General features: G+C 40.3%; 1 pseudogene; it reads right to left on the minus strand.

Moving 5' to 3' along the window:
- Positions 1–180: 180 nt before the first annotated feature.
- On the minus strand, positions 181–25,959 carry LOC101529693 (serine/arginine repetitive matrix protein 1-like; annotated as a pseudogene).
- Between the last annotated feature and the right edge of the window lie 501 nt (positions 25,960–26,460).

Genomic DNA, 26,460 nt, shown 5'->3' on the forward strand with positions numbered 1-26,460 from the left:
GGAAGGCAGGTGCCCTTTGATGGTGAGAGCGCTTTGTGGGCAGTGTGGATTCATGAAGGACCTTTTCTATGCTTGGATGACCTCGAAGGCGACCATCCAGGTAACTGGGGAGCTTCTTGGTTTGGGTGACAGACAATGAGAGTCCTGCTGTTTCACTGGCAGCGATGGCGACCTTCATTTTGGAGAAGATGGAGAAGAAGCTGTCCTGTTCTTGGGAGGTGGAGAAAGGGCATATTTCCGTATTTCCAGTATCTGATGAAGTACCGCCGAGGGGAAGGAGAACGCGGGCGGGGTGAAGTCCCTAGTCCTTTTGGTGGCGCAGGAGACCGGAGTGACCGGAAGAAGTGAGCGGAGAACAGACCGGAAGAAGTGGGAGAACGCCGCCTTCTGGTGGCTGGTGGGGAAAAACTCCTCAGTCTACTGTGAGGAAAGGACCCACGGGCGCTGCCGCCGTGAGGGGCATGCCCTCCTGGCAGGGGACGGTCTCCACCGGCTTCCTATCTCGCCATTCTTCACCTGGAATCCTTTGAGTCACTCATTTTCTGAGGAGGAAGAGCCAGAGGCAGATGAAGACTGCCGTCTGTCCTGGTGCCTCTGTTGCCAGAACCGGCCGCTACCATTTTACCACCTTCGTCGGCTTCAGGGAACTCTACTTTTTTAAAGTTGTGGTGCTGGTGAAGGAGACTCTTTTCTCAGGACCTTTATGCTTTGACGCTTTCCCTCAAGTCCTTCCCTGAGACACAGAAACACGGCTCTTTCTCGTGCGCCTTGACTGCTGAGGTGTTGGGGAGTGGCGAGTGCTGGGTGGTGGAGCTGCTGGAGGTGATGGCCTGCGTCTTCGCCTCACTGGACTTGCTGAAGCAGAGGACCTAGTTTTTTGAGAGGAATTGTCCGTCCTCTTGGGAGGCTGCTTAGGGATGCGGAGGCTGGCGAGCCACTGTGGACAGGAACGCGGACCCACGCCGTCGTCCCACTGGAGACCTGCGTTGTGCCCGGGTGGGGTTCTCTGACGAGGCCGTCTTCTTGGTGAGTGCCGTGTTGAATTGGGATCTATGGCTCCGACTAGGTCGAGTGTGAGAAGGAAGATGAGACCATGGAAATGACCTTGATGTGGAGCGTGACTGAGCTCTTGCCCGGGTCTTTCCTTTTGTGGAGATATATATATATATATACTTTTTTTTTTTTTTCTGGAGAAGGTGTGGTAGGTTTTGGGACAGGTTCTGGCTTGGGAACTTGAAGGATGTCGCTATCAGAAGTGGTCTCTTGTACTGAGAGTTCTTTGACTTACTCTGAAGGGTCTGGGCCTCTGTGGAGTTTTTCCTTCTGGAGGAAGGATAGGACCAGCAGATTCTGTGGTGGAAAGATCGAGAATCACTGTGCTTTCTCTCACGCGTGCCAGAGGAAGATGTTCTAGGGGAAAGGGTTTGGATTTGTGTCTTCTCTGGCCTGCAGCTGCTCCTTTGTGTCTCTGATGCTTCCTTTTTCTTCCTTATCTCTCTTGTCTTATATTTTGATAGTATATTTGATTTTACTTGTAGAAGTGGAAGCATTTAGAACTTTGGGCTAAAAGGAGTTAACAGAGTTTTACCCTAGAGGATAGTCTGACTCATCATGGAGAATTTGGGGAAACAAGACCATATTTAGAGAGCATCCAGCCTGCTGTCATTGTCCAGATCCGGTGTAATGAATGACTCGGCCAAACTGCTTACACTGCCTTACTTTTCACCTGGTCTAAAAGAGCATGTGTGCGTGTGATATAACAAGTCTGGACTTCCTTAAAGTCACATAGAAACTTCAACAGTAAAAGCGGCTCAGCAGCAGACGTGTGGTGACGCAGTAAAGCCAAGCTGTCTCTAGATACCGTATCTCCTGAGTGCTGGTTCAAGTGCTGGCTCCAGTGCTGCTGGTCCAGCCTCCTACTGGCAGCAGATGATATAGCCCAAGTTTGGGGGTTCCTGTCAACCACCTGGAAAACCCAGGTGGATTTCCAGGTTCTTGGCTGTGGTATGGGCCAACCAGGACTGTTGCAGGGGTTAGGGAGGGCGTGAACCAACCAGTGGGCTGATCTCTTTCCCTGTTTTTCCTGCCTTCAGTCCAAATACTGGGCCTGCCTTCAAAGTGCAAGCTAGAGAAGGCCTTCGGTCCAAATAATGGCCCAGGTTAAATCTGTGCTCGTGAACTATCCACTGACAGTTTTTGTGATTCCATGTCAAATTCTAGCTACTAGTTCCTAAGTGATCTCAGGGTTTGTATATTCCAACTTATTTGCAGGCAAAAGCAGATCATTCTCAAGCCATTTATCTGTGTTTAATGGTATGCTTGCTTCAAAATATGAACTTTAGGAGCAACACAGAGAAAATCCTAAGCACCTTATCCAAGACATTCCGACGAATCAATAAAAAGAGAACCTTTTCTCCTTGTTAGCCTGTGTGTTAGGATTAGTGGGAGGGAGTGCCAATGGCAAGATGTCAGCAGTCATTGGAGATGCGCGTTAGGAAGGGTGGCTTGTGTGCTTTACTGAGGAGATAAGAATGCTCTGCCAAGCATCTCGTGCTTGCTTTTACATGGTCTAAGAGCCTGTCTTCCCCACTCTCTAAGCTAGGCTGTTGCTACTCCACGTCATTTATCATCAATCAGGAAAGAATTGATTTTTAGAAAATCCTGACTTTTCATGCCATCCAAATTGTTTAAGCTTGAATTGTAGGGCATTACCAGTGCTTGGATTCACTACATCAACTTGGTCCCTTAATTAGATGTCCATTTTAGCACTGGGCAGATAAGTTAAAATGAAATATTAAATATTCAAATTATTGATTTCCAGAAGCTTGTTGAGTGCATAGTCAAAAGTTTGTGACATTGTTAATCAGAGTGATGGCCATAAAAACTACAGAATGCAATCTGGTTGTGTGCAGTTCTGATTTTGCATTAAACATGGAAATATTTCTTCTGCCCTGTGCACAAAGTTCCTACTTTTGTTAATCAAGAACATTATCTGCTGATGGAGCACAATGTCCTGTGTTTATGCAAATAAATTAAAATGATTACATACTCAAATGAGGACTAATTAAACCCAGTGCTGTTCTCATTTGAAAGCACAAATACTTTCTTGAGCACATTAGGTTCTAAACATCACTTATTACATTTTTTGTGAGCTTAACATATTATGCTTACCTTGCATATATAAATTTGGTTTATTTATGAAACTAGCACTAAATCTGCAGATAGGTTTTAGAGTAATTATTTCAATAATTTCAATTATTATTCAACACTTGTGGCATACAGTCACAAAAATAAAGGAAAAATAATAAAATAATCACTTGACATTTTTAAGATGCTTGTGAATTATAGTTTTAGGTGGCTTATTCTTGTTCTAGTAAACTAGACAAAACAGTAATTTTTAAAAGCAAAGTTACAAAAGACTGTGACCCTCTAATAAAAATAAAAAATAAATCTGCAAAAAAAATATAATGACTTGTTTTCAGTTTCATGGTTTTTGATAAATAATGTTGAAGGACTGTGTAGAAGTTCCAGACATCCACTGTCCTAGAGGCAGTTTTACTTCCTACATTTTAATCTTGAAAATGGAAACATTATTTCTTTCTCTAATGATTCTATCATAATGGCAAAGAATGATATCCCCGTAGTGCAGTAGAAAGACATACACTCTTGGTAAGCTGTTTCAGCATGGGTGGCCCTCAAATGTGCTATGGTAAGTTTAAAAAAATGCACTTATCTTGTGATTCCCTTTCTTTAAATTTTTAGGAGAGATGGAATGCAGGTTAGCAGTCTCAGGAGGTGTCAGTGGGTCTGACTGCGAATGGGCAGAGAGCTTACACAGCAGTGATGGCTGCACAACTGTGTGTTTATTGAAACAAAAATCTTCAGTTTAAACGATTGTATTTTGTGGCATAAAATATCAATTAAATTAAAAATATGAGAATTGGAAACTGGGGATTGAGCAGCTGCTAGAACAGTTGCATTTTTGGAATTCAAGACAAAGTTTTAAGGTATATGTTAACAAAGGGAAAAAAACACAGTACTTTTTACTTGAAAAAAAAATGTGATCCAAAAGTGTGAAATTCCAAATTTCATTGTTAAAATAGCTCTCTTCAAGTAAGTGTGCATGCGTTTTACCAGAACATACTACATATAACAATCTTCCCCTCCCTCTTTGTCTCAGTGGTTTGTATAGACATGTGAACCAAACACTGCAATACTGGTTGTAGTTTTCCCAAGTAGCAACTTAATATCTATGCCAAGTGTCCACATCTTCTAGCCTGCCCTTGTTTTTAATGTAGCTGTCAGTCTATTATAGGCATCATATGTGCTAAGCATTGAGAGTTGCTTATCATTTTTATGGGCTGAGCATTATTTTGTGAGCAAAATCTAATGAACTGGTCTTCTTCTGTTGAACAGTCATCCAGTTGGGTCAAATATTATTTGGGGATTTCTGTGTTTAGTTTTTGAATTACATGTAGCACTGCACTAGTGTCGGCCTCTTGGGTTACTAGGATGTCACATTTCTTTTAATAGTGCTCAGCCTGATTGTTACTGTTTTCGGCTACTACCCTTCATATCACCCCTACACTAGAGCGCAGGGCTTTACTCAGAGGAAGCTGCCTTTGTCCTTGCCTACTTAGAGGGGTCATCCTGATAATGTCATTTTGAGGTCACTGTTTTAAGACAGCTTTTTAAAAAATTTTCTGAAATATGCTCGTTTTAATGTATTCTTATGTACACCCATTTAACTTAGTCATTTTAGAACATTTCCAACATACAATGAAATTTTTTTCAAACTGTTTTCAATTGCTAGAGAGATTGTATGTCGAGATCAAATGTATAGCATGATCCGATAATGGTTTTTGGCTTAAATTAGGCCTGATTACCCAGCTTGTTCCTACTTAAATTACTAGAGGTTACATTTTTACAAGAGAAATAAGATTAAAACTCGCACCTTAAATTCAGTTATGTGCAAATACCAGTTTGTCATATGCATTTTTATTGAACTGCCAGAGTTTCTTACCAAAATTATTTAAAGTGGCTTTTCCTTATGCTCTTTTCTGTTTCTTGGATGTGAGTGTCTTAAAGACATTTGTTTTGGTATTCTATTATATTTTATTATCTATGAATAGGTTTGCTTTTTTAATGTGTTTTTAAAAACACTGCTTTAGATGTACAGTCACTTTGAATACCATCCCTTGGCTTAAATACCTGTTTTAGTACTCCTGGCCCAAATCCCCAAAAGAGATTTAACTCATACTTCACCTTCTCCTTCAACTATATTCTGTTGTGACTCTGATCTAGATCACAGTCTTCGTGGTAGGATAACTTAGTTTTGGCTTTATCTTTGAAAAATTCAAACATTTTTAGTTTGAATAAGTGATGAAACTGCATGTCCAATAGAGTGGCTGGTACATAGACTATGATTATAGTTGACCATCTACTTTGAAACAAAAGTAAAATTTAATATTTGATGTAAAAGCTTTTTATTCATGTTACAAAAGTAGGAGAGAATAATTTATGAGCGAACTATGAAATCTTAGTCTAACCAGAGGCCAGCCACAGGCAGACTGTGAGCTGAGGTTTATAACTGAACACTGGATGGAGGGTCGTGGGTGGAATCTGGGGTTTTAGGAGATCAACACTAGAGAGCTTGAGAGTCAGTGTGCTAAGAAATGATAGGGAATTTGTTTTGATATTTATACTGTGCATGTAAGCATTTACATAAAAATATATTTAAAATAGAGTTTGTAGTGGTATAAAAGCAGTCTTAAAAGTATAAAGCAGTATAAAAGTCTGCCTCCAGCTTTATTCATTGTTGTTATTATTTTTGTTATTATAGCTACTATTATTTCTTTAGAGTTACTTTGGGTATTCTCAGTCTTCAATTCTGACTTAAATGATTTGTTCTAGTCTAATTGTTCTGAAAAAATACTACTATTAAAAAGGCACATCATCTGTAGTCCAGAGATTGATATTCTACCAGATTAAATTTTCACCATTTGGTTTATCAGTGACCCTTCCAATTGTATAAAATAAACTAATTCACCCTAGGGTACTGAGGAATTTCATATATATTATCACTGGCCTCCTTTTTGAATATTACCAAACTCTTCTTTAAAAAGTCCAGGAGTCATTTCCCAAGTTCAAAAGCCAAAATATCTCTAGCAAAATATAAACTTCATTGCAATATATGTATGTATATATATATATAATACACACACACACACCTTTACTATAGACATGTCTGCCCACAATACTGAATGATTCAGCCCATTTCTTGACTTTTAAAATATCTTACTGCATTGTTATGTAATTTGCTTTGTTTTCTCATAAGCCTGCTCATAAGATTACATCATGTGAATACTTCATGAAGTTCTGTTAACTGTTGTGTAATATTCCATGAATATGTCACAAGTCTCAGACTTTAGAAAGAGTATAAAAGTCTTTTTTTAAAAGAGACTTCTTTCTCAAGTCTCAGACTTTTACAAAGAGTGGTCCTTAAGCAATGTATTTTCTTCTATAAAAGTATGCAAGGGTGTCCATGGGTTCCTCTGAGGGATCAGAATGCTGCATTTTTTTTTCATTAGGAATTTGGGTCTTTTTGTCTTATCCTAAAACCACAAAGCATCCTCAATATTTTTGTTTAAGGATTTAAAAATTTTGCTTTTCATCTTTAATTTAAAATTTTTAAATTCAATTAAAATATGGGGCAGATTTTTTTTTTGAATAACAAGTTGTTTTGTCATCATTTATTTAATAGTCTATGCAGGAAAGAAACTGTTAAAGTAACTGCAAAACAGTTTCCTGAGCTGCTCACAAAAGAGTGGAGGACAGAAGAAGCCTTCTTAAATATGTCTCTGTATTTTCCTTCTTTTAGCTCCAGCATATCTCCATTACCCCCTGTGAGTTCTGTTTCATTAATGGAAAAAAATATTGTATTCATATGGCTCAAGGGAACAGTGTTTTGAGAAAATTTGACTTCTTGTCCCCAAACCAGAGATCAGTGGACTCTTTTCTGCTTTTTCTGTAAATGACTAGATAATACATATTTTAGACTTTTCAGTTCAATACACAAAATCAGGACTACTATGTATACATAATATGTCAATAGAATAATCCACATAACAAGAAAACAAATGTCTACAATATTTTTTAAACATTTATTTTTCTTGGAAAGTCACATTTACAGAGAGGAGAGACAGAGAAAGATCTTTCATCTCCTGATTCATTCCCCAGATGGCCACAATAGCCAGAGCTGAGCCGATCTGAAACCAGGTGCCAGGAGCTTCTTCCGGGTATCCCATATGGACTCAGGGTCCCAAGGGTCTGGGCCATCCTCTCCTGCGTCCTAGGCCACAAACAGGGAGCTGGAAGGGAAGTGGAACAGCCAGGATATGAACTGGTGCCCATAAGGGATGCCAGTGCAGTAGCCTAGTGGCTGAAGCCCTCATTTTGTGCAATATTTTTTAAAAGATTTATTTTCTTTATTTGAAAGACAGAGTTACAGAGAGAGGTGGAGAGACACAGAGAGAAGACTTTCATCTCCTGGCTCACTTCCCAGATGGCCACAGAGTTAGGGCCACAGGCCTGGCCGAAGCCAGAAGTCAGGAGTTTCTTCTGAGTCTCCCATCTGGGCGCAAACACTTAAGAACTTGAATCATCTTCTATTGCTTTCCCAGGTACATTATCAGGGAGCTGGATTGGAACTGTAGCAGCTGAGACTCGAAACGGTGCCCATATAAGATGCCAGGTTCTGCAGGTGGAGGCTTAACTGGCTGTGCCACTACATCACTCCCATCTAAAAAATTCTTGTCAAAATCAAAAATATAATGTTGAGTACAATTTTTAATTTATTTGAAAGGTAGGAAAGGTAAGTGAGACTGAAGTCTAGAGAGACAGAAGAGCTCTCATTCGCGAGTTCACTGTGCACGACCACCAGAGCTAGACCAGGTCCAAGCCAGGAGTCAGGAACTGAATGCAGGACTCCCACCTGGGTGGCAAGGATTCGGTTACTTATGCTTTCACAGTTGCCTCTGCATTATTAGGAAGCTAACCAAGGAGAGCTTGGAGGTGAATCCAGCTACTGCAGTCTTAATTGCTAAGACAAATACCCACTGAAATCCACTAATACAGAATGTAGTTCTTCCTGAGGGTGTAATTAATAGCTTCCAAACTACCTAATGAAGTAGATATTATTACCTGTATTTCAGTCATAAGAAAATGAAATTCACTCAGGTTTATCCTCCTAGTAATTTTAAAGCCCTTGCTGGTGCCTGACTCCAGGGTTTGCACTCTTTCAGAAAGCAAGTGATGTGATTTTTTCCATTTTTAAAAATGTAGAAAGTGAAATTCAAGAAGTGTGAAGCAGCTTGGTGAAGGCAGTCAGGTTGCTGGGGGGACTATGTCTGGGCTTTCACCACCTGTGCCCTTTTCCTGCCACTCAGCTACCGCAGTACTTCCAGTGGTCTCCAACCGTGGTTAGCAGCTCCAGGGAGCAGGTCCCCTGCCATGCTACATTTTGAATTGAAATATCTTAATGCATAATTCTGTGTACTTTTTTAAAAGTAGTTATGGAAATTATAAATGGTCATTATAAGAAAAAAAATTTTTTGAAGGGCATTCTGTGAAAAATACACATGAAATCATTAACTCATTTTTCCCTCTTTTCTGTTCACTCTCTTAATTGCTCTTAATACTCTCTACTCTAGTCTCCGCAACCCTCCCCCCCTTTTTTTGGTCTTGTTTGGGAGATTTGCTTGAAGTATAATACAGCAGTACATGCCTAAGAGTAGAAGTAAGATCCAGAGAAATAGGGATCTTCATGTTGATTTAACGTAATGGAAACCTCAAAGTTGATCATGATACTTTTAGTAAATGGACAGCTTTTAATCTCTTGACATCAAGTCAGTGCTCTGGCTCTTGTCTGGTAGATATCATTATGGAATACAGAGAAAAACATCTCTGTCTGCTTCCAAGGAGCTCACACCTGGTGAAATTCTAACAATACAAGCAAACTTCAGAGGAAAAAGCAAGTTCAAGTAAGCTTGTTCAGGGTCAAGACTGTGTCATAGCTCTCACACCTTGCATCCTTTATTCAGAAAGATGCAAACTAATCCTTGACATCAGCTCTCAACTGAAAAGTGCATTTGTTTCACAAATTCAAAAAATATCAACACTAAGATTTTAAAAAAATTGTCAAAAGCATAAAATCTATTTGTGTACAAGGCTTTAAATATACATCTAAAATGCACTGCAGAATGAAGTTGGCATCAAAAACTCAAATGTAGTTATCATATATATCTGGTGCCAGGTACGCATCCAGATTGACCAGTGCACATCTCAACAAGCCAGTACATCAGCTGTCTTTATTATCATTTGAATTTATTTTAAAGATGTGAAGTATATGCCCTATAGTTGCACAGCTAACAGTGGATCATAGTCATGGTAACTCAGAGCAGTATAGCAACTGGAAAAATGGGAACATTTAAAGAGAAGGCATGCTTTCTTATAGCTTATTTTAGATCCAAAAAGCAAACCAGGAAAAAAATATGTGCGTAGCAATAAATTGATAAATAAATTAGGATTTGGCACAGTAGTCTAGCGGCTAAAATCCTCGCCTTCCATGCGCCAGGATCACACATAGACGCCAGTTCTAAGCCCCAGGAACCCTGCCTCCCATACAGCTCCCTGCATGTGGCCTGGGAAAGCAGTCGAGGACGGCCCAAAGCCCTGTACCCATGTAGGAGACCTGGAAGAGGCTCTGGGCTCCTGGCTTTGGCTCGGCTCCGTTCTGGCCATTGCGGCCGCTTGGGGTGTGCATCAATGGACGGAAGGTCTTTCTCTCTCTCCTCTCCTCTCTCTATATATGACTTTACAATAAAATTAGAGAAATACTTTAAAAATTAAATATTCAGTTTGTTTACCATTGGGTTTTTTTTGTTTGTTTTGCTTTGCTTTGCTTTTGTGGCAATAAATCAGAAACGGTGCTAACTCTCTTAGAATTGGATTAGTGATCATTAAATCAATTCTGAAATTAACTGAAGCACTTTGCCTCTAAAGGCTAGAGAACATGAGCACATAGTCTACCAGGTGCTACCCACTTTGGTTGTTATGCCCCTGGACAATCTCTTGGACACTCAAGTTTTCCCTTGCAGTGAAGAGCCGAGGAGATCTGGAATGTGCTTGGAAGAAGCAGAGAAGAAACACAAGCAGTGACAGATTCTGGCTGTGTTTCTGTCCTTTAGCCTATCACACAATTTGAAACAGAGTAGTTTTATACTTCCTGTAAAAGGAGTATAAAAATGGTTTCTTTGTCTGCTGGATAGAGAATCCAAAGAGACAATCTATGTGAAATGCTTCAGCAGAGTCTAACAGCATCCACCCATGCAGGCCACTGCCCTGTGAATAATACACAGGTGCTTGCTCCAGGCTGGTTGTAGTCAAGCCAGAGATCAAGACAGATACACTGCAGGATGGGTCCAGCCTGTTCCCTAAGCCGCAGCAGGTGAAATTTTTATCTCTTTCACACTAAAGTCAGCTATTCCTGTTTCCAAAAGTCCCACACAAACTTTCCACATCTGATTTGCTGTTTGTCTAGAAAAGAGATTATAGTTTAAAGCCCTGGAGAAGGGAGGGAGAAATCCCTATAGCTACAAAACTTATCATAGAAAATAATAAGAGAGCAGCTGGGTTGGGGGAACCCAAGCTTTGTAACCTGGCCAATCAGACCACAACAGACAGTTTCCCCTGGGAATCTTCAATAAATATCCCCCTGAGTCAGTCTCCTGATCTCCAGGACAGGAATAATCCAGCACCCACAAGGTGAGTTGTGTTTTCTGAGCAACAGTATGCCAAAGGCTGAGTGAGGTGGCTTGTAAAGTTAAGTAAAGACTGTATAGTAAAAGGACAGTAGTAGCCTCAGCAACAATTACAGCAGCAATTTCATTAAAGGACTGGTTAAATAATTTTTTCTGACAACCTAATTATTTTGGATTCTATGTAAGTACTAAACTAAATAAATATTTTTCTTTTTCTTAAAAAATATTTATCTATTTGAAAGACAGCTACACAGAGAACAAAGAGGGAGAGAGAATTTTGCATCCTCTGTTCACTCCCCAAATGGCCACAATGGCCGTAGTGGTCAAGGCTGTGCCTGTTTGAACCAAGAGCTTCATCTGCGTGTCCCACATGGTTGGTGAAGCTGATACAGTTGGGCTATTTTCTGCCGCTTTCCCAGGCACATTAGCCACTACAACATAGTGTGGACCCTAAATATTATTACTGTTATTGTTATTATTATTACTGTAAATTGCTTACTGCCAGCACCTTATTGAAGAGATTTAATGTGTCCTTAATGAGTTGTATCCAGTTTGGCTCAAATAAAATAAGTACCCAATTACACAACTTGATGTGCGTATCTGAGAATATGTTTTGTGAGATCTAGTGTCGGAATTTTGTTTCCTGAAGGCTAATGCAGTTGCAGAATAATATGAGTGGTAAAAGTCCCCACACATAATTTGAAAGAATAATAACAAGCCTGTATTTATTGTAATTGCACTTGGGTAGTATCTCATTTCCACTCAAGCTTCAGGGCTATAAATAGTTCTAATTTGTTTACTTTTATACACTTACTGAATTAATTACAGTAGAACAAGCCAAATGATATTATTGTGGCAGTTGGCTAAACTTGACACAAATACAATAATTAAGATGATTGCTTTCTAATTTGTCCCCTTTTCAGTGGTTTAATGAGCTGAATTTACAGAGTTATAAGCCTTTAAAATTTGAAGCTGGGCTGTGGTGGCAATGTGTTTTCGTTGTTTACATTGAGTTTCCTTGTTGTTCGCTGTTGGGAGTTTCCCTCAGGGAGGAAACACCTGGCTCCTGCTTCCATGTGATATCTACTTAGGAAAAAGTGAATTGTTTCCATCTTACTGAAACATCTTGGAATACTTGCATGTTTCCATCTTGGAATACTCACATGGTGTGTATGTGTGTGTGTGTGTGTATGTGTGTGTGTGTGTGTGTATGGTAACACACCTCATACCAACCCTTATCCCCTCCTTGATAGAGAAACTTTATCTGTCCATCAGTAAGTCACCTGTGTTTATTTCAGTATGTCCTCCTCTGATATCCGCCACTCTAGCAATTGTATTAAGCTGTTCTCTTGTCTAGCCGGTCTCCTGTTTCCAAAAGCCTGGTTACATCTGGAGAGAGACAGAGAGAGAGAGGGAGAGAGAGAGAGAGCGCGCGCGCGAGCGAGCGAGCTCTGTTCATGTAAAAGGAGACAGCCTCAGGGAAGCAGGCAAATAAAAAATGGCTCCTGTCAAAGGTATAGTTCTTTCATACTGCAAACTGGCCTGAGTCATTCTGCTGCTCCCATTATGTTTTATCAAGGTTGGCCAATCACCTTTTCCCAGTGCTCTGGGGTCACTGGTCTGGACAGCACTCCTCTGGTCTGCCCACCCTCTGATTCCCAGCAAAGTGGTTAAAAATGTACTGTGCTTGCTTTTTCATTTTCCCTTAGTGGCTGAGTTGCTTCGAGAGAATTTGATGCACAGGTTTAAACAACCTCTACAAAATGAAAACAAAAGCAAAAATAGAATGGAGAAAGTGCTCTCCAGTAGACTAGTTTCAGCTCAAGCGTCAGCTGCCAATGTTTTAATTGAAGTGCCTAGATTTTTGTTGCTTTTGACAATTTTGGAACAGAGCATGGCTGAGAGATGGAAATACTTTATTCCCTCTGTGCACCTCACAAGGATTTTCCATTTCGTACCCAGCTTTGAGCAGCTCTCGTCTACAGTCCACATTTAAAATACGAAGGACTTTTCACTTCATCTTTTGTAAAGGCTTTAACTGGCAGTGGAGAAGCTTATCAGTTGTAACTTTTTTAAACAGTTCACAACAAGTTCTGAGAGATTGCTGCTCAGAACTCAGTTCTATGCCTCTTGTCTTAGATCTTTACTTCCTGTCTTCCAAGGCAGTTCTTTGCTCTTGGCGCCATAACTCATGCATAAACATTAGCAATGGCCACATCTGTACCCAAACATTATCAGCTGCCTGATAGACATTCTTCTAAAGTGTCCCAGATTCATCTCAACCTCAAACTACACACACTGAAACTCATCTCTCCTCCTGTCTCTTCAGCTCTCATGGCTGCCCTTGCTCATTGCTTTTGTTTAAGCTTTCCCACACTGTTTTTCTCTTGCTCCATGTCCCCCTGTCTTTTCCCTCTCCCTTTTCCTCCTGGTAATTGTCCAGAATGCAGACACTACCTAATTTACTCTCTCCTAGCTTAATCCATCCATGGACTAGATTAATTTGCTATATTATTTCATATCTTTCCCTTGCCTTCTTCTCCTACTACTAGGCTTTGTGCAACCAGGTTATATAAATGTTGTTATATAAATATATGTAAATATATCCTGGGTACCCTGGGGATGTGGTAAATTGCCATCCCAGTTGCTCCTGTATTAAAACTCTCTCTTAAGTGACATCTCAGAAGAAAGGCTGCTCCTGCTCCATCACATCACATATAACCCCAAAGGGCTTGGTAGCAGTTTTCTACATAACATGTCAATAACTGCAACACATTGCAGCCTAGGACCCTGAAGTCATGTACACAGGGCATCACAAAAGTGTTGGAGAGCTTGGCAACCCTGCCAGGCATTTTAAAACATGGCTATACATTGCCCATTCTCTCTTGATCAAGACCTATTAGCTTTATGGCCTCCAAACTCCATAGCAGACCAATGCTCTGGAAAATGAAGGACAGCAGCCAAGCATCTCACAGTTTCAGGACCAACAGTGGAAAAGACCAGGAGGCCCAAGCTCACATGAACAAGTGAGCACCATTTAGTGCCAGAGCAACTGTGCTCATTGTGACAGCTGTAGGTGTAAAATTACACATGGCATTTGTGGATGAAGCAGTGTCGGTTGACTGCTGTCAGGCCGTAACATTAGGCAATGTTCCCTGATGAGGTGACACTCCTTTCTTTACATTTGAAATGTCCCTTTTTTTGTTGTTAAGGGAGCAATGCATGCATACTGAAAATTAATTCAAATAATGCAAAATTGTATAAAATAGAAGCTGAAAATCTGACAGAATATCCAACTCACAGAGTTCTAAGGGCAGCAGGAATTAGTAGATGTCAGGAAAGCATGTTAGTTTTGAATTTTTAAAGATTTACTTATTTTTAAAGATTTACTTATTTATTTGAAAGTGACAATTATACAGAGAGAGAGAGAGAGAGAGAGAGAGAGAGAGAGAGAGAGAGAGAGAGATCTTTCATCTGGTTCACTTCCTAGATAGCATCAAGGCCAGGTATGGGCTAAGTTGAAGTTAGGAGCTAGGAACTTCATCTGGGTCTCTCATGTGAGTGGCAGGACCCCAACTACTCGGGCCTCTTCTGTTCTTTTCCTAGTCACTGTTGGGAGCTGGATTGGAAGTGAAACAGCTAGGAATGAACCAGAGTCCATATGGAATGCCAGCTTTACCTGGGCGCTACAATACCAGACTCTGTATTTTATTTTTCAGTAAAACTTTCTGCCTCCTTGTCATATCAACATCTCTCCTTTCTTGAGTGTCTCCTGTAGCAAAGTAGAGATAAACAGCCAATATACCTGACTCTCTTTATACCATGTTTCTGCCTTCTGAAGCATTCCCAAGAAGAGGCAGAATAGTGAAATTCAGGGAGGGGGTCTGGACCCTTTAGTGATTGAGATACACCATTGCCCAAGAGTCAGAATGACAGATTATTGAACTCAGTATCCACAAATGTCTTAAGCTTGTCCTACTAGCATGTCTGCTATTCTGCCACTAGGTGGTTCTATAAGCTATCTGATTTTATTCCCACTTGCTGGCTGAAGAATGGAGAAATGTCAGGATAGGATTCCTGGCCTCCTCTCAGATTAACTATCTGTTTACATCTTTACTTTCATTGACTCCTCTGTGTCCAGAATTTGATCACGGAGTCCCTGTGTACAGTCTCACTATGGCAGCCTGGACATTCCTTGCTGGGGCAGGAAGGGGGTCATCTCCCTTTACAGGATCAGACTCCGGGTGTTTTGGAACTGTTACCTGCTGGCATCAGGAAGGAAATGTACCTCAGGTTCTTGACTGCTGGCTTTGCACCTATTGCACTCATTCATTCAATAACGGCTATATATGGTACCTGTTACTGTGTTCAGGGACACTTGCTGAGTACAGTAGAGCTTAACAGTCATGTGAGAGACCAACAAATAAGCAGCAAGGACACTTGGTATTTTCCATCCAACACCCATATCCCTTCTCTTGAATCTCAGTTTTACTCCAGGAAAAAATGTCTCCTCCTGCCTCAGCCCTTGGATATTGGGTATATGAATCCGCCTCTGTCTCCCTAATGGGGAGGAGACTCCATCCAGGTTCCAGCACTGCAGCCTCTACTTATACTGACTGAATCAGGGAAGACAATCTGGCCTGAGCCAAAGACAACCTGGGGAATTTTTCTGGGCTGTTGAGTAATCAACTTTTTCTTTGTTTTATATGCTGGTCTTGATTCTGGGAGTACTTAAGCTTACTGCCTGGCATCTTGCCATCACATGAAGTCTGAGAAGGAAACTGGTATGGAGGAAAACAGAGTTAAGAGATGAAAACGAATTGACCCTAATAAAGCAGTGAATCCCTGAATCAAAATAGACTGAAGCTAGTGTCAGTAAATTGCCATTTTACTTGCTCTTATTTGAATCAGATTTTCTGTAACTTGTGACTAGATAAGATAGACATGTATTTTCACACCAAATGGATATTTAATTAGGTTTTGTTACAAACTTTTTGAAATACTCTAAGCAGTAAAGTAGATTATCACAATATAGATTATCACAGTATAATCAGTGGATGATATCACTGGGGTTACATGAGATGTTACTGCCATAAGTAAGTGAAACATGTAATCCAAAGAAGGGGATGACTTTCTTAAGAAGCTCATTTATTTAAAAACTATATGTTGAGGACTGTTGGTTTGCTAGGGTTACAATAACAAAGTACTACAACATAAATGATTTTTGTTGTTTATGTTTTTACAGTTCTGGAGACTAAAAGTCTGAGCTCAAGTGTCAGCAGAGTCAGTGTCTTCTGAGGCCGCTGTGCTTGGTGGCTGTCTTCTCCCTGAGTCTTCACATGATTTCCATCGCCCTTTCCCCAATATCTGTAGCCAAACTTCCTTCTCCTACTGAAGCAATAGTATAGTGTGGCAGTAGACACAGCTGAGCTTCTTTCAAAGGGACTTTCAAGAAGTCCCTTCAAGGTAGAGTGGTAATTGAGAAGCCCTATAAACAGCTGTGAGAATTTTGGTAGACCTAGAGCCAAAACAGAAACATGAGGCAGAGATTTTTACACTGTGATGCCTTTTCCCAAATCTCTCCTGTGAGTTGAATAAGTCGCTGTTCATTACCTCTTGCCACCTTCTTTCCTACTTCTGAGTATTTAAAGACTGTGTTAAATGTATTATTTTTAAAGGCAACCTTAAAACATAATATTTTCTTTGTTACCGGGCTTAATCCTTATTGCTTGCAATATTTACTTCATTTCTATCACTGTCAAAAACTGCAGAAGGTTCAAGACATTCCCCACCTGCAAGCTAGCAAGCAAACCTGCTAGAGCTTCATCGGGGTTGACAGATGGTATGAGATACCTGCGTGAGAGATAAAGGCTAGTTCCTCTCTCCCCACTTTCTTTTTGCTATCCTTATTTTTTCCCCTTTTAAATCAAAGACAGCCAGATGATATTCTCATATGAAGTATCATGGGACCTCATCCTAGAGAACACAGATCATTGGTCATAAGCAGTTGGCATGCCAGGTCTTTGCTCCTGAGGAAGACACTATCTCTTTTTTTTTTGAAGACTTATTTTTATTTTATTTTTAGTTTTTATATTTATTTTTATATTTATTGGAAAGGCAGATATACAGAGAGGAGGAGAGACAGAGCAGAAGATCTTTCGTCTATTGATTCACTCCCTAAGTGGCCACAATGGTTGGAGCTGAGCCAATCCGAAGCCAGGAGCCAGGAACTCTTCCAGGTCTCCCACGCGGGTGCAGGGACCCAAAGCTTTGGGCCGTCCTCAACTGCTTTCCCAGGCCACAAGCAGGGAGCTGGTTGGGAGCAGGGCCGCCAGAATTACAACCGGCGCCCATATGGGATCCCAGCGTGTTCAAGGCGAGGACTTAAACCACCACGCTAACGCGCCAGGCCCAGACACTATCTCTTTTATACAAGAGTGTTCACCATGAAAATTTATTGCAAAAGATCAACTGGGACAAAGGATCCATGAGTGCCTTGCTCACAAGATATCAGCCAGCCAAGAGGCCCATGGAGAATTACGTTCTAGGAGCCAGGAGTAGTTTTGAGCAAACAGATTTCCTGTTACTTTTGTGGCAGAGAAGTCCTGAGCTATCTATACTTGGAAGGAATGCTTCTTTAAGTCTTGTGTGTGAACTCTGTTTTCCATATTTCCATCTCTCTGTGGTTTTCACTGGGACCTGATCGTTCACTCTTGTATGCCTTCCCCTTCTACTTTATCAGCAGATACATAATGCTCTGAACTTTAAACACAGCTATGCATCACATCATTCTTCAAATTTTCCTAAAATATTTACAGTGATTGACTTTAATAGGTATCAGTACAACTTGATTCATGTACCCAAAGTGATTTTTTAAACATTTTTAAGCTATGGTAAGAAAATAACATGGACAGACCTGGTGTGGTCCCTGAAACTTAAAATATTTACCAATCAGCCCTTCACAAATAAGATGTGCCAGCCTGTGTTCTACAGTATTTGGGCAGTGTCCCCTTCGTCTTCCCATGTTCCTTAACTATTGTTAGCATCACAAATGCCTTGGAGTTGGCTCCAAAGTAGCTACTGATCCAAACAAAATTAATATCTTATTATAATGCTCCGTCTATTGTATTTTATTTCCTTCCTACTAACCGCATTTTTGCTTTCATCTTTTAGCTCTGTTTTTAAGATTGTTTATTTTTATTGGAAAGGAAGATGTACAGAGAAGGAGAGATAGAACTGTCTTCCATCTGCTGGCTCATTTCCCAAATGCTGCAGTAGCCAGCGCTGAGTTTGTCTGTAGAAAGGAGCCAAGAGCCTCTTCCTGGTCTCCTGCATGGGTGCAGGATCCCAAGGTTTTGGGCTGTTCTCAACTGTCTTCCCAGGCCACAAACGGAGCTGAATGGGAAATGGAGCAGCTGGGACACAAACGGGGACCCATATAGGATGTTGGCGCTTTCAGAGGAGGATTAGCCAATTGAGCCATTGTATTTGTCCCTATCTTTAGCCTCTTGCTTCAATCTTACACCATTGCTCCTTGGTCATACATAGCAATCCATTATAACACATTTAGTTCACGATAAATGTTTCAGGTACAATTCTAATTGCTGCATGTAAACCTTATTTTTTAATCCTCACTACATCTGTTCGAGGCAATTACTGGTCTCTCCATTATAGGCTGGAAAAAAATGCAGTTGTTGACTAACTTCTTGCAATTTCTATGTGCCAAATCAGTAGTGTTGTATCTCATTGCAGTCCGTGATCTGTTTTAATAGCGGCCTCAGGTCTCCATCACTCCTGGGCAAAAGGAGCTGAGAAGACACAGAGGAAGGATAAAAATGACCGCTGAGTCCTCTCCTAAAGGACTTCATTTAGTGTTCTGTATGTGTGAGAACTCTTTATTCAATTAAAAAAAGTAAAAACTTTGTTTTATCTCTAACAATGAGCTCTAAAAAGCTTTCAATCTTTCAATTTTTATTCCTTAAGAAAGCAACTCAAGAGAGCTCAAGAATCTTATCTAATAGAGCTACTAGAATTTAAGTCAAAATTAGCCTATGTGATTTCTTATCTACTGCTTGGAAGGGAGCTTACTCGAAACCCAGCCTGTTTCTTCATATACAGGGGACTCAATAGTGTGGATTGGGCAAGGCAGTGGTGATAGAGCAACCACTATAGGGCAGGTCAGCTATTGGATGCTGGCAATACAGAACATAATTCTGATTCTTGGTCAAGTATAAGCTGTTATATATCTGGACAAAGAAACCAATGAGTGTTTTTCAAATTTTGTTGCCATCATGTGAATATGAGGCCCAAAGTTTGTGTGTTGGAAACATAATCCCCAGTTCATGTTCATGAAGGTGAGCATTTGAGAGCTAGATTTGTAGTAGATGAGGGCATGAGGGTGGGGCCTCTAAACAGAGAAAGAGACCCACGTTAGCGCCATGCTCTTTGTACGTGCAATACCATCTGCTGTGTTCCCCTGCAGCGAGACAGCTCTTATCAGGTGCCAGCACCGTGCTTTCGAACTTTCCAACCTGCATACCCAAACCAAATAGAGAATGCAGTAAGGCATTTGGGCACCAATGTATAGTTAGCTTTTTACTTTTCTGTGTCTTCTGTTTATTTTCTAACAGTCAAAGATTTAGAGCTAATTTTAAAATAGGGTTCTGAAAACAAAACAAAATAAAACAAACAGGGTTCTTGGGCCTAACGTGCTGGCTCAGTAGTTAAGTCCTCACCTTGCAAGTGCTGGGATCCCATGTGGATTCCGGTTCATGTCCTGGCTGCCCCGCTTCCCATCCAGCTCCCTGCTAATGTGTCTGGGAAAGCAGTAGAGGATGACTCAAAGCTTTGGAACTCTGCCCTTATGTGGGAGATGCAGAAGGAGCCCCTGGCTCTTGGCTCCCCATCGGCTCAGCTCTGGCCATTGAAACCATTTGGGGAGTGAAACAGTGGGCCGAAAATCATTCTTTCTGTTCCTTCTTCTCTCCATAAATCTGATCTGCCTTTTCAGTAAAAAAAAATCTTTATTAAAAAAAACCAGGGTTTAAACCTTGCCTTGGGATCTAAGTTTGTTTCTCAAAGGAGTTAGTTTTCTGTAGAATTCATATTTAGTACTTTTTGATGAAAAGCTTGGTATGGCTACGTATATCTATGCATATTTGATAATACATATTATTTAACCAGCATGAAAATTAGATGCATGTGAATTCTGCATGAAAAAAATTGACAAATGCTAATATCTTTATGCCAAGAGCTGTTCCAGATGCCCAGGAAATAGCAGAAACAAACGATCTTTTAAAAATATACTGTCGGGCCCGGCAGCATGGCCTAGCAGCTGAAGTCCTCGCCCTGAACACGCCGGGATCCCATATGGGTGCCGGTTCTTATCCCGGCAGCTCCACTTCCCATCCAGCTCCCTGCTTGTGGCCTGGGAAAATGGTCAAGGACAGCCCAAAGCCTTGGGACCCTGCACCCGTGTGGGAGACCTGGAGGAGGTTCCTGGCTCCTGGCTTCAGATCGGTACAGCACCGGCTGTTGCGGTCACTTGGGCAGTGAATCATCAGAAGGAAGATCTTCCTCTCTGTCTCTCCTCATCCTCTCTGTATATCTGACTTTGCAATAAAATAAAGCAAATCATTTTAAAAAAATAATCAGGGACAGGCTCCCTCGCTTTCAGAGAAATACAAATGAAAACTACAGTGAGGTTCCACCTAACTCCTGTGAGATTCAGAAATCCACTAACAAGACCTGTTGCTGTGGATGTGGGGAAAAAGGCAATCTACTCCACTGTTGGTGGGAGAGCAGGCTAGTGTAGCCACTATGGAAGTCAGTATGGAAGGTGATAAAACAACTGAAAATTGATCTGTCTTATGACCTAGTTAACCCACTCCTGGGAATATAGTGAAATGAAATGAAATATGCACATCAGAAAGTGACCTGCAACGCTATATTTATAGCAGCACAACCCACAATAGCAAAGATATGGAAACAACCCTGAGACCGTGGAAAGGCATGGATAAAGAAGCTATTGTATATTGTTTCGAAATAATAAAAGGTAAGTAAGTCTCCCAGAATGTTTGTTAGGGAATGTCTGACATGACTACTTTGCAAGTGGCTACCACCTTCTTCCTGATTAGCCTGACACATGTGATTCAAGTGCACACAGACATCCTTGAAAGATTCTCAACCTAGCCTTCCACCGCCCAAACATCCTCAATTTCTTCCCCACCTGCTGTCTGGCTTCTGGGAGTCTTAAAATAGAGTAAAAGCTTTTCTGTCTGTGATACTAGTCAAATCTAGAACTGAGTTCCCCTGGAGAAGAAAGCACATGATTTTAATTCACCTCAACTTCTAAATGACAGCTATTAGATCCTTTACAAGGAGGGCATTTTGAACATTCCAAAGGGTAGGATTCCATAAAGTGTTAACTGCTTTAGAAAGCCAGCTATTCGTTACAGTAGGTGATTTTGTATGGCCACAATATATAGGAAGTTAGAGAGTTAGTGATGATTTGCTGAAGATTCTTGTGGTAAATTCCTTCCTGAAGTACTGCAGTGATTACAAAATAGGCAGATGCAAAGAGGTTTTGTAAGAGGTTCGTGAGCTGTGTGTAATTACTCAAGAACCCTAATGTAGCCTCAGATAGAGAGATCTCTTTTCAATAGTCATACGGCGCATCCAAGTGAAGATCTTGTTAACCAGGGCCTGTCATAGTTTGGGAGTAAGAAGAGAGTGGAAATACCCTTTAATCAGAATTACTGTGACTGTCTTTTTTTTTTTTTTCAATAGTATCCCCTCCATTGATGACCTCCTTGGGCCACTGAAGGAGGTTACATTTTTCATGGCTTAAAGTCCTGAATGGATCAGCTTCAGCTAGGCTGCCCAGCCCCTCACTAGCTATTCTCCGTTCCTCAGACACACAGATTCTTTCCTCATTATGACAAATCTTTCCTCTGTTTTTCCTTTGGGAGCATTCGTATTCATCCTTCAGACAGCCTTCCATAACTTTTGGGAATATTCTAGGTCTCCTTGCCATGCATACTCAAAAACCTTGCCTTTCTCCATCACCCTGAGGTGTTTAATCCTTCCCTCTTCATCCAGACTAAATATAGAATATGTCTATTCAGTAAAATATAGAACTTTTCTATGTTGCTAATCATTGCCAAGAAAAACGTAGAGCCATGTCCAGCGTATAATAGGGGCTCAGTAACTAAATAGTATGCAGGTAAAGGGATTAAATGTAATTTATTAGACCTGGAAGGGCCTAGGTTCCAGTCCAAATCCTGATTTATAGAAAGAGAAACTAAAGTCTGTGTCAGTTCATTGCCTTATCCGAGGTTCTACCCAGGAACAAAATGAGAAACAGAACCCAAATTTCACCACTCTTCCAGAACACTTTTCTTTCCTCTCCACAAAGTTCATAGTCTAGAGATTCATCATACTGGAGGGAAAAGCAATCCATTGCAAGTTATTTGGGATCTAATGAAATTTCAGACTTGTGTTTTATTTAATTCTCAGTTATGTAAAATGAATCCCATATTCTATATTTATTCCACTAGTGTTCAGTTGCTGGAGCAAATGTTAATCATCAAGAAGAAAGGATAATGTGGTAGTCTGGAAAACTTTGAGCGAGCAAATGTGTAATGGGATCACAGATGGAAGCATTTGCATGTCGGGAGAGAGTCCCCTTCCCCTCTCCTTATGATACTGTCCTAATTAAAAGCTGACAATTCACACCAGGTTACCGGTTATAACAGACAGAGATCTGTACATGATGGAGCTTGAACTCAAGCTGATGAATCTTTCCTCAACTCAGTCATTTTGTGTTTCCCACTTTTCACAGGCTGGGAAGTATTTCAAAGCCAGTAGTTTCCCCAGTAACACAGAATAGTTGCATTTGCATTGGCCAGGCAGCAAAGTTTGAAGAAGCCAACCAGAGGGAACATTGTTTTCATCTCTTATGCAATAAGAGATGGCAATAACTTGTTTCAGGTAAACAGTTGTGTGACTTTCCTTTGGGAAGTACTGTGTTCAATGCTGGGGGTGCCAAGGTGAATAAGGCATGGTCTGTGCAGTTGAGAAGCTCCAGAGAAGCACAGGAGAGAAAGTGTTATTTTACTTCTATATGAGGTACTCAGGACAGGGATATAGAGATACATAAGGTGTACTGGGATCCTGGGTTTGGAGGGTAATAACGATTCTTCCTTTTCCAGGGAGACCATACATGACCCAAAACTTAAAAGGTTGTCAGGAAATACCCAATCACAACAGTGGAAAAGAGCTTTCAAAACAGTTTCCAAAACACATGAAGAGAACTGTGTGTGAACCGATTTGCGATAATGCATTTTAAAAATTTGGTCTGGAGCTGCTGTGCAAAAATATGCTTTGAAGAGGATGGAAAGGAAGGGATTACAACGTCCCTGTTTTCTTTCCATTCCCTGTCTCTTACGTGTAGCCCTGTTATCTACTCCGTGTCCTTTCTTCATTTTGCAGTGTCCCTTGGCTTCTCAGGCTTGCCGGCTTGATGCATGCAGGGATAATGGAGAAGTACTCCTCTCAGCTTTCCTCACTGAAATTATGCCTTTCCCACTACTTACTGTAATCTAGAATTGCATTGCTTACTAATTTTAGAGGCCAATTACATAACTTGTTTGTTGGGAGAGTCAAAGAGAATGACTGGATTCTAAGCCCAACCTAACCCCTTACTGCCTAATGGGTCTTAGGCAAATCAGCTTTTTGCTTTAGTTTCCCATCTACAAAATCAGAAACTCCAAAGTTGGTTGTGATGATAAAAGGAGTTAATGTATGCAAATCCCTGAGAAGAGTTTTTGGCATATAGCAGATGCTATATAAACACTAGTTATTATTATTCTTTTCTCTCTCTGTCTAGAACGTGAAAACAGAGGGCCTATCTGTTTTTGTTTGTTTGTGTTTGTTTACCTCATATTTCAGTCTCAAGCACAAGACTTTGACCTTTGGAGAGGTTTCATTATCAGAGGACAATGTGGAAAATCAGACATGGCCATTCTGAATAATCTACAACATTCCCATCATGAGGGATTGCTCATTGGTCATTTTTCACTCTGTTTTCTGCCTGCTGACTCTTCACTCAGGCCCATTTCGCCCCGGGACCTCAGTCTTCGCAGTTGCAGGTGCAGGTGCAGAGCCACATGTCTTGCTGTTTATTCATGCACGGAAATGACAACATTCCGCTCAGAGCTTCAGGTCTGTCTTTGTTTATCCAAACACAAGCCTTCTCTCTCATACACACACACACACACACACACACACACAGAAAGTTCACAGAAAATGGAATTAAAAGGTAAGTTTATTTTGGTGTAAAATATTTTTTGAAATCCTTGAATCGTCTTTTTAAATACGTAATTCCATGAACTATTTGAAGTCTCTGCATATGTGCACAGATTTCTAGTTTTGTTTTGTTCTGTTTTTTTTCCAGTACAATAAACTTTTCTTTTACTTATATTTTCCATATTTTGTCAATAGCCATTGAAAGTCTATGAATAAGATTCATCTGCTAAAAGATATTAAGAAAGATTTTTAAAAACATGTATCTTTCTTTTGTAAATGATCTTAATCTTAAATAATGTAAATAATTTAATGTCTTTCATGTTAAGTAAAATTACATGGAATAAAACAAAATATTGAGGTAATGGAAAATTTATTAGAATATATGTATTACAATAGAAAACAGAGAAAATTGGAAAGAACAATATAGATGAATTTCACTCGTAGGTACAGCCTGTAGTGTGTAAAGGCTCTTCAGAAAGTTCATGGAAAATGCATGTTATGAAAAAAAATTATGCATAATTTATAACCTTTTTTTTTCACCAAAATGAACTCACCTTTTAATTCTATTTTCCCCGAAATTTTTTATATACTTTTGCATATCACTGTTAATATCTTGGTTTGACATTTTTATCTACCTCTAGTCTTTACTTTTCTCTACAATTTTATTATGTTTGTATATGGATGTGGGTATGAGCATATGTTTGTGTGTATGTGTATATTTGTGTTTATATATGTGTGTGTATGATGATAGAATTATTAACGGCAGTATGATAGGTTCTTTTCATTCAGATTTCTAGTTCTTTTAAAGATTTATTTATTTTAAAGAATTACAGAAAGAAGCAGAGAGAGAGAAGAGACATCTTCCATCCATTGGTTCACACCCAAAACAGGCATCATGGACAGGATTAGGCCAGGCCAAAGCCAGGAGACTGGAACTCCTTTCAGATCTCCCAAATGAATACAAGGAGCCCACTCCCTTGGACCATCCTTTGCTGCTCTAAAACCCATTAGCAGGGAACTGGATCAGAAGTGGAACATCTGGGGTTCAAGTCAGTGCACATATGGTATACCTTTATGGCAGACGGCGTCCTAACATGCTGTGTTACAACCCAGCCCCTAACATTATGTTTTGAAGAATTTCCACTGTTAGCAAGCACTAGACTCAGGAGTGACCACCAAGAAGAAGACAAAGTCTCCTGGATCTCCAGATCTGACCTTTTATCCAGTTGCTCACACTATCTCCATTTCTTCAGACTATTGATCTGTGAAGAGTTCAAAGCAGTACCCTGAAGGCAAGTTAAAGGACAGATTGCATGTAAAAACCTCCATTCATATCACAGACCTGTCTCTTCCCAGTACTCTAGTTACTGCAGCTCTGAAAGGAGGGTCACCTGGAAGATATTTTCCTTCCTTCTTACAATGACTGTGCAAATTGAAGATAATGGATTTTACAGCTCAGGCTCATTGTACAGAATTAACTTGGTGCTGCCAGGGTGTTAGACTACTGCCCGCCAGTATTCATAAATCCTCCCAAGTTCTGCTCAGGTTGTTCTCATTTGATTCCTCACCTTACCCACACTGCCGCCAGCACAGAAGCTCACAAGGAAAGGAGCCATGTTTTCTTAGGTCATTGTCACATGACCTCTTCTAGCTCCTTAAGCCTCCAACTCTCCTTTACCTCAGAGACTTTCTCATGGCGTTCTCTAACAGTTTTCCAGAACCGTCCACTCCACTCCATGTCACATCTGTCTCTGATATCAGAGATCGTCCCAGAGATGACACCTCTGGCCAGCCTTTCCAAAATACATTTCTCTTGTAATTCTTTCAGCATCTGGGTTTGGTTTTGGATTTGGTTTTTCAACTTACTACGCTTATCAAAGTTATCCGATATTCATGTGATTACATTTTAGAATATAGGAACAGTGATCTAATTTGGGTATCCTTTTTTTATCTGCTAGATGACATATTTTGATTGAATACATCCTTTCATAATATGTATATTCTATTGTGTGTATGTCCTTTTAATTTATGTGAATGATATTTGGTTCTTGATCTTGCTCAGTTTTTTCCTTCTCTCTCTTGCATTCACATGTACAGTACAATGTATATGTTAAATACAGATATATTCTTTTTCTGGTATATACATAATAACATTGTATGTGTATAACATACATAATGTGTGATTTTTCTCTATTTTCTCCTCTCACACACGTATTATAACATACATATTAAATATAGGTATATTCTCTTTTTTATGATCACTAAATAATAACTCATGGTCTGTGTCTACCACATTGTCATCATTCCTCCTTCCAGGAAATGGGTACATCCA

Source organism: Ochotona princeps, chromosome 19 (genome assembly GCF_030435755.1).
Source record: "Ochotona princeps isolate mOchPri1 chromosome 19, mOchPri1.hap1, whole genome shotgun sequence".
In the NCBI taxonomy this organism is placed as follows: domain Eukaryota; kingdom Metazoa; phylum Chordata; class Mammalia; order Lagomorpha; family Ochotonidae; genus Ochotona; species Ochotona princeps.